Consider the following 10,188-nt stretch of genomic DNA (forward strand, 5'->3'; position numbering starts at 1 on the left):
ACGAACAAAACCAATCAACTATATTTCATACAATTTTATTCAAAAATGGTAATGAGTATGCCATTGTGAGACTATGCGGCATTCACTTGACGTTTGTCATATAACCCGCAATCAATATTGTATGAAATAAAAGAACTACATATATTAATAACAAATAATATGACGCTCAATGAGAAGTTTTTCAAGGAGTAAATCAGGCGTTTCATTCCAACTTCTTTGTGCAAAATTGATTTGTAAATAAATCATATTAAAATGAACATGCCAGTATGCGACTATAAATATACTCTGTTACGTAGATGTCATATAAAGTAACTATCATTGTTATACCTCTCTTTTGTCTACAATGATAAAATCCCATTACCCGTGAAAGAGATATTTTGACTATCAAAAACATTTTCAACCTTTCTGACACGTGACCAATCGAAAGTGACTGCCAGGTCATGTGACCGCGTTGATATTTTGAATGGCATATAAGGGCAAGTAACTGCTTCATTTTTTAGCCATAATTTTTTATAACTGCTTCCCTTGTAAACATATACTAGTGACGTCACTATTAAATGTGAACACATGCGGTTACCGTGCTAGAGATAAAACTGTTTAATTAAATGAATTAAAAACATTTTTAAACATTTTTATGTACAAAATTTTGTTCGGTATAATATAAAATAAAATATGCATAAAACAAAAGACGGTTGATGTATCTAGCTAAACTATTGACGTTTTAGTATTGACCGATACGGATTTAGATCCATTTAGATATTTTACGTAAGGTTTAATGCGGCACATATCTGGAGTTTGGTGGAAGAATGATTTGCTTGAACTTCCTATCATAATTTTATCATTAACAGCTACTTAAAAATTCAGTTTGTCTTAGTTTATTGTGTATAAATAAATATTTCATCTCATGACTTTCATCTCATGAATTATATAGTTGGCTTGTGGAAGGTGCACGACATTGCCTGAACGTCTGGCTCTTATAACATCAACATAGTATTACTTTGCTTTTAAGCTTAGTAATAATTTACCATTGACTGAAGGCGTTGCTTCCAATATTCGCAGTACAGTTGGTACCGCACAGATATTGAAACTTTAGACGTCTTTTTAATAGACTCTGTCTAAATCAGGGCGTGATTAGCAATCGCTACATCCACATCATGAATACCGTACATTACGACCTAGATACCGGTATTGTATAAAATTTGTTCCGCTATTAAAATGAATGTAATTATGGCAATTTGTGCGCAAGAAGTTCAGAGACTGTGTAAATTCGGTCGTTGATTTGTCATTGATTCAGCCAATTAGCGGAATTAGGCGATGGCGGGATAATACGGGCCACTTCCTATAAATTGTTTGTATAAAATAACATTTGGTTGTTTATAGCCATATGATATTACAAAATATTACGAAAACATGAAGCGATTCCAATGATCAAAATATTGCACAATAATCCTCTTATTCAAGTATGATGCCGTACTCTCATATTTTAACCAATGGCAACCCCGCAAAATAAAATTCGACAAGTATATATTTTGATAGCCTAAAATTAAGTTCTCTGCCGTTAAAACACGTATAACATCAATGATTTTACCTTTTATGTAGGAGGAAACAAAATAAAGCTTAGTAACGGAATAAAACAGGATAAATACTCCGATTTGTAACCAAAAGACAAAAACTTACCAAACTTACCAGATGATCTTTAGGAAGTATAGGGTGTAGCCCAGACACTTTTTCATCAGACTCGGCTGAGTTAGTCTGTTAGTTCATATTATTTAGCCCCCACCTTCCTACACGCCTGATGGCTTAGAAACAGTTTTTTGGATTATTGTTAAGCGACTGTCTGTCAGTACGATGTCTCTCCAGTCCACCCAGTTCTTTTACAGTTCATGGCAAATGAGAAATGATCACAGTCAATAAAAGCTCCCTTCACTTAATTGGATACCAAAAGTACTCACAAAATACATAAAGCTGTCTTTATTCTCATTGTAATTCTAACTGCAATAAATGACAATGTGCAGATGTATTTCTTTGAAGTATATGACAATCCTATTGTTCACAAGCAACAAAAAGTTTATGCTCAAGTGTGTCCAACATGTTAAGGAGGCATTTAAAACGAGGCGACATTCTCTTGACCAAGTAACGCTCCTTGACGTAATTAGCTATAACGCTATGCACTAGAAAATGATTTTTCGCCTTTTGATTTTTTGTTTAACTGCAATAAATGACCATGTGCAGGGGTACTAGTATTGTTTTGAAGTATATAACCAACCCTACTGTGTGCTTACTATGTTAAGGAGGCATTTAAAATGAGGCGACATTCTCTTGTCCTAATTAAACTTGTATTATCCTTAAGGAATCGATTGTTAATGTGTTTAAACTTATGGAATGACTATGTCTATATTGACTGTCTTGGCCAGATTATTGAAATAATATCGCAAATGGCCAAAGGTAATTTCTTTTTGCGATTTGCAAAAAGATGAAATGAGACGCAATGTTGTCCATCACAAAATTCCGGAGACTATTAAAGATAAACACTGTCTGTAAATACTCAATTAAAAGCACTTGCTTTTTTTTTACCTATTTTACTAATTTATAACTACAATGTAAATTTCATAATAACTGACAGCTTTAGTTGAGAAATCATTTGCAAGAGAGTATCCTAATTATTCGACATTTAAGAACCACTTACAAACAGTAGGTTTAACAACCAATCTTTGTGCATGTGAAGCGTTGCAATTTCTGTTAGATAAATAATTTATGAAATCTTTAAAGGCAAGTGTTTGATTTCCCTATTGGGACTTAATGCATTTCTCTCATTTCGGATTTATTTCATACTGTTATGAACAAGATCAGATTAGTTTGTCCACTGAGACTCAGTTTAACATTATTTCAAATTTTAATGAGACATCGATAGGTATAGAAACTACAGATCAATGTTTTTACATCTTTACACCAGTCCAACCCTATACAACTCTAAAGGGAAAAAGGACATTCATCAGCAAACAGAAGGCTAAACACTTAAAGGGTTTCCCTTCCCCTTTCCAGTCTAACCAACTCTTTTAAATAATGATCCACTTGGTATGAAATGTCTTTCCGTTCATTAGAATTATATTTATAAAAGTAACCTTTAAAAATGTGGCCTCACCTCTAATTGCATTCGAAGTGTTATTTGAAAGAAACATGCCAACGCGTCTTTTATTCTGAAACGTTGTTCCTTCAACTGACATATTGGTCTTCTTTTCACAACTTGTAACTTTTCTAATACGTGTTTCCACTTAATTTTATCATTTTGAATTGATTTCTGAATTTCACATTTTTCCTCAGGACTTTTACAAAGTAAACGTTTGTGTGACATGCATTTATCACCTGCATTCCCATGTGTATGTGGTCGATGCAATTGTTGACATGGACCCAGAATTTAGGTTCTTATGTTACTCACTGACTTTGACCTCCCGCTTAGCTCAATAGGCAGAGCACAGACCTTAGGATTTCGGGGTCGTGAGTTCGATCACAGGGCGGGGCGTATGTTTTCCGCGACGATTTCATGAATAACATTGTTTTTGATATTATTCGTCCACCACCGCTGATTCATGTGACCTGCGGAGAACAGGTTTGTACTGGTACAGAATCCAGGAGCACTGGTCAGGTTAACTGCCCGCCGTCATATAACTGAAATACTGTTGAAAATGGCATAAATTTAAAATCCAAAGCAAACAAACACTCACACACATAATAATGACATAGTGTCCCTAATTTCGCACAACTTAATTCGCATAGCATCTTTCTTAGTTATAGTGTTTATAGCGTTGTGCCTGCTGGCCACAATATATAAACGTGTACACTTTATATAATTTGGATTGCAACGTTTTCTTCTTTCTGCAAAAGCTGCAAATGACAAACATTCTGCTGCTGCATTGCTTTGTCTCGTATTTATGTCCAAGCTTTTCATTTCTTCTGCAGACTTATAGCCTTATAAAATAATGACCCCCCGATTTTATCTATAAAATATTGACCCCCACCTAACCTATAACTAACATACCCTATATCAATTCAAGTCACTGTCGTGTCTCTATTGCTTATATTTGTTGTTGTTGTTGTTTCTGCTGATTTTTTCTAGTATGCATACCACTATTATGCTATGTAAACCTTGTAAGTAACCTTCCTTATATAAATATCTTTACTAATAATTGATACCTGTCTGATTAATGCTTACCATGTAAATATAATTGCTCATTTTAATTGAAACATGCGTGAAAATCCGAAATAATTGCAAACTCATTTTAAACGTATGTATTTATGTATAGTACGACGTTGTCAAAACACTTTACCCACACTATATGCTGCACTAAATCGAACAAATATGCCGTACCCAATTCATGCTCTACTCCGCCAGTAAGCTCTGCTGTACAAACAACCTATGCTGTACCCCACCCACAAGCCCTGCTGTACCGCGCCATTAAGCTCTGCTGTACACACAATATTTGCTGTACCCAACAAACAAGCTATACTGTACGCCACCTAAGCAATATGCTGTACCCAATGTACAAGCTATGCTGTACCCCGCCAATAAGCACAGCTGTTTACAAAATCTACGCTGTACCCACCCACAAGCTATGTTGTATGCCACCTACGCACGCTGTACAAAACCTACAAGCTATGCTGTACATCACCAACACGATATGCTGTAGCCCGGTCTCTTTTGAAAGATTTACTAAATATGCAGTGAAAGGGTGATAAAGACAACATGTGAGCAGAGACCAGCTATGAGCAGAAACAAGTATGACCAGAGACCAACTTTGAGAAGAGACAGCATATGACCAAAACCAACTGTGAGCAGCGACAGCATATAACAAGAGACCAAATGTGAGATAACACAGCATATGACCAGAGACCAACTATGAGATGAGACAGCATATGACCAGAGACTAACTATGAGAAGAGACAGCATATGACTAGAGACCAACTATGAGAAGAGACAGCATATGAGCAGAGACCAACTATGAGAAGAGACAGCATATGAGCAGAGACCAACTATGAGAAGAGACATCATATGACCAGAGACAAAATGCGAGCAGAGACAGCATATGACATTAGATCAACTGTGAGCAGAGTCAACATATGACCAGAGACCAACTGTGAGCAGGGACAGCATATGACCAGAAACCAACTATGAGCAGAGTCAACATATGACCAGAGACCAACTGTGTGCAGAGTCAACATATGACCAGAGACCAACTGTGAGAAGAGACAGCATATGACCAGAGACCAACTGTGAGCGGAGACAACATATGACTGGAGACCAACTGTGAGCAGAGTCAGCATATGACCAGAGACCAGCTGTGAGCAGGGACAACATATGACCAGAGACCAACTGTTAGGAGAGTCAACATATGACCAGAGACCAACTGTGAGCAGAGTCAACATATGACCAGAGACCAACTGTGAGCAGAGTCAACATATGACCAGAGACCAACTGTGAGCAGAGTCAACATATGACCAGAGACCAACTGTGAGCAGAGTCAACATATGACCAGAGACCAACTGTGAGAAGAGACAGCATATGACCAGAGACCAACTGTGAGCAGAGACAACATATGACTGAAGACCAACTGTGAGCAGAGTCAGCATATGACCAGAGACCAACTGTGAGCAGGGACAACATATGACCAGAGACCAACTGTGAGCAGAGTCAATATATGACCAGAGACCAACTGTGAGCAGAGTCAACATATGACCAGAGACCAACTGTGGGGAGAGACAGCATATGACCAGAGACCAACTGTGAGCTGAGACAGCAGATGACCAGAGACCAACTGTGAGTAGAGTCAGCATATGACCAGTGACCAAATGTGAGCAGAGACAACATATGACAAGAGACCAACTGTGAGCAGAGTCAACATATGACAAGAGACCAACTGTGAGCAGAGACAACATATGACCAGAGACCAACTGTGAGCAGAGTCAACATATGACCAGAGACCAACTGTGAGCAGAGTCAACATATGACCAGATATGTGGGGAGAGACAGCATATGACCAGAGACCAACTGTGAGCAGAGACAACATATGACTGGAGACCAACTGTGAGCAGCGACAGCATATGACAGGAGACGAACTGTGAGTAGAGACAGCATAAATCCAGAGACCAACTATGAGATGAGACAGCATATGACCAGAGACCAACTATGAGAAGAGACAGTATATGACAAGTCACCAACTATAAGAAGAGACAGCATGTGACCAGAGACCAAATGCGAGCAGAGACAGCATATGACATTAGAACAACTCTGAGCAGAGACAGCATATGACCAGAGACCAACTATGAGCAGAGACAGCATATGATCAGAGACCAACTTTAACAGAGACAGCATATGACCAGAGACCAACTGTGAGAAGAGACAGCATATGACCAGAGACCAACTGTGAGCAGAGACAACATATGACTAGAGATCAACTGTGAGCAGAGTCAGCATATTACCAGAGACCAACTGTGAGCAGTGACAGCATATGACTGGAGACCAACTGTGAGCAGAGACAGCATATAACCAGAGACCAACTGTGAGCTGTGACAGCATATAACCAGAGACCAACTGTGAGCTGTGACAGCATATAACCAGACACCAACTATGAGCAGAGACAGCATATGATCAGAGATCAACTTTCAGCAGAGAGAGCATATTACCAGAGACCAACTGTGAGAAGAGACAGCATATGACCAGAAACCAACTGTGAGCTGTGACAGCATATAACCAGAGACCAACTGTGAGCTGTGACAGCATATAACCAGAGACCAACTGTGTGCTGTGACAGCATATAACCAGACACCAACTATGAGCTGTGACAGCAAATAACCAGACACCAACTATGAGCAGAGACAGCATATGATCAGAGATCAACTGTCAGCAGAGAGAGCATATTACCAGAGACCAACTGTGAGAAGAGACAGCATATGACCAGAAACCAACTGTGAGCTGTGACAACATATAACCAGAGACCAACTGTGAGCTGTGACAGCATATAACCAGACACCAACTATGAGCAGAGACAGCATATGATCAGAGATCAACTGTCAGCAGAGAGAGCATATTACCAGAGACCAACTGTGAGAAGAGACAGCATATGACCAGAAACCAACTGTGAGAAGAGACAGCATATGACCGGAGACAAACTGTTAGCAGAGACATCATATGACTGGAGACCAACTGTGAGCAGAGTAAGCATATGACCAGAGACCAACTGTGAGCAGCGACAGCATCTGACTGGAGACCAACGGTGAGCAGAGACAGCATATGACCAGAGACCATCTATGAGCCGAGACAGCATATGACCAGACACCAACTTTGAGCAGAGACAGCATATTACCAGACACCAACTGTGAGAAGAGACAGCATATGACCAGACACCAACTGTGAGAAGAGACAGCATATGACCAGAAACCAACTGTGAGCAGCGACAGCATATGACTGGAGACCAACTGTGAGAAGAGACAGCATATGACCAGAGACCATCTATGAGCCGAGACAGCATATGACCAGACACCAACTGTGAGAAGAGACAGCATATGACCAGAAACCAACTGTGAGCAGCGACAGCATATGACTGGAGACCAACTGTGAGAAGAGACAGCATATGACCAGACACCAACTGTGAGAAGAGACAGCATATGACCAGAAACCAACTGTGAGCAGCGACAGCATATGACTGGAGACCAACTGTGAGCAGAGACAGCATATGACCAGAAACCAACTGTGAGCAGCGACAGCATATGACTGGAGACCAACTGTGAGCAGAGACAGCATATGACCAGAGACCATCTATGAGCCGAGACAGCATATGACCAGACACCAACTTTGAGCTGAGACAGCATATGACCAGAGACCATCTATGAGCCGAGACAGCATATGACCAGAGACCAACTTTGAGCAGAGACAGCATATAACCAGAGACCAACTTTGAGCTGAGACAGCATATGACCAGAGACCATCTATGAGCCGAGACATCATATAACCAGAGACCAACTTTGAGCTGAGACAGCATATGACCAGAGACCAACAGCGAGCAGAGTCAACATATGACCAGAGACCAACTGTGAGCAGGTATATATAAGAAAAAAGTAACAAAGGGCCATAACTCCCGAACAGGTGGAGCAAATCCATTTTTTTGTCTTTCTGCACAACTAGGCATCAGTATAAGTAATCCCTGAAAGTTTGAATCAATTCCGTCCAATAATGAACGAGGAGTTGCGGTCACAAAAATGTTGGTCGGACGCACGCACGGACAGGTGCCATTACCATATTCTCCTCCTATGCCTATCGGCGGGGGATAATTATGTTGTAAGTGTACCTTAGATGGACTAGGGTTAGGGTTTGGGTTAGGGGTCGTTATTCTATAGGGGGTCACAATTCTATGTGATGGTCATTTTTCTACGTGTGGGGGAGTCATAATATTATGACTGGGGAGTCACTATTCTATATAAAATAATGACCGGTGGGTCATAATATTATGACCGGGGGTCATTATTCTATGGGGGTCAGTTTACAACGTTACACCGGCAACAGGCTAAAGGTTAAGCACAAGTTCTCTTGGGGCATGGACCTGTACCTCTAGGCAAACGTTAATAGGATTATTTAGGTCCTTTAACCAGATATAAAATGAAACATTTCACAAACCAATGATTATAAAACAGTCTTGTGCTTGTTATTTTATTGTAAAACAAACTGTTTACAAAAGATTAATAAGCGTATTAAACCATTGAGTGAAATAATTTGTAAATTTAGCTGAGAATAACAATAGCAAAACAAACTTTACGAGATGAAAAGGCGCATACGGCACCCATTTACGATGTACTTTTATCTAACCACCAATGATCATATATTGCTTTAGTTTATAGATAGTATCGCTGAAACTGCAGATATTATTAGTTACACTGCCGATATGGATTTCCTCGACAGCGTATATCCCGTATCCTGTCACCAACAAGCAGTGTAACGATTTTATCTTGCCGACTACCCTTTACTTACATGCTATAATTTAATATTTTGTAAATTAACAAAGCGGCAGCCATTTTTTTTTAAATCAAAATTCTTATCTGAAATGTACTAGCAGATATGGAATATATCCTGTCTCCACGTGACGTCTATTGACCAATAGAAATGCAAGAAACTTGTAGGAGGAGAAGATAAAGTACTTTATTCACTTCAATGTACATGCGAAATCGTTGCGCGGCTTATCTAGGGCGGTGAAAAATCGATAACCTCGGCTAATGTACGGTAGTTTGCGAATAACCGCTAAGTTTAGAAGTCAGGTACGAAAAAAGTTGAGTAGGCTGACATTCCTGCCTGACCAGAGGAGGTTCGTACTCCAAGACTGTCCTCTACAGTACTGTTTAGACGAAAGGACCCGTACCTCCAGTATTAGATTTACTTGTAGATGACCCTTTTAAAACAATTATACAAGTAATTTTTTTTATAAGCTGATTAAATTTTCGCATCAGCTTGTGTAAAATACAATAGGGTTATTATAACAGTAGCTTGATCTGGGATGCAGTATTCGGCTCGAGTGGATTTTGCCAGATCGGATCTCACGAGGCGCGCAAGCGCCGAGTGTGATCCGACCTTGCAAAATCCACGAGAGCCAAATACAAAGTCCCAGATCTAGCTACTGTTATAATGACCCTTTTATTATATACCTTTACCATTTTGATTCTTGTTTTGTTCTTGAACAAAATCTTTAACGTTTATCGATATTAAATGGAACTTAGTGAAGTTTTTATGTGCGCTATTTATAGAAATGTGTCGGGTCATGCATATTAATGAAAATTGTCCGGCAGCATACAATACGGAAGGTACAATCCGGAATTTAAAAAGTACAATACGGAATTCTTGTCTGTCTGTTCATATTTAATTGTGAAATACAAGCCGATTTTTTACAGAATTTATATAGGTATATAATAAATACAAATATTGTACCATATATCTTATTAACGATTTGCTGATAACTTTTCTCTATTTAGCATGGTGTGTGAACTGAGCTGGAGAAACTATTGCATATCAAAACAAAACAGTGTAACATATGGCAGACAGAATTTGAACATAAAATTGTACTTGGAACGGATAAATACAATCACAAATTCTATGATACCCCGTTATTTTGCTATGGTGTAAAAATGTCATTTTCCTGAATTTAAATGATC

This window comes from Mercenaria mercenaria, chromosome 6 (assembly GCF_021730395.1).
Source record: "Mercenaria mercenaria strain notata chromosome 6, MADL_Memer_1, whole genome shotgun sequence".
Lineage (NCBI taxonomy): Eukaryota > Metazoa > Mollusca > Bivalvia > Venerida > Veneridae > Mercenaria > Mercenaria mercenaria.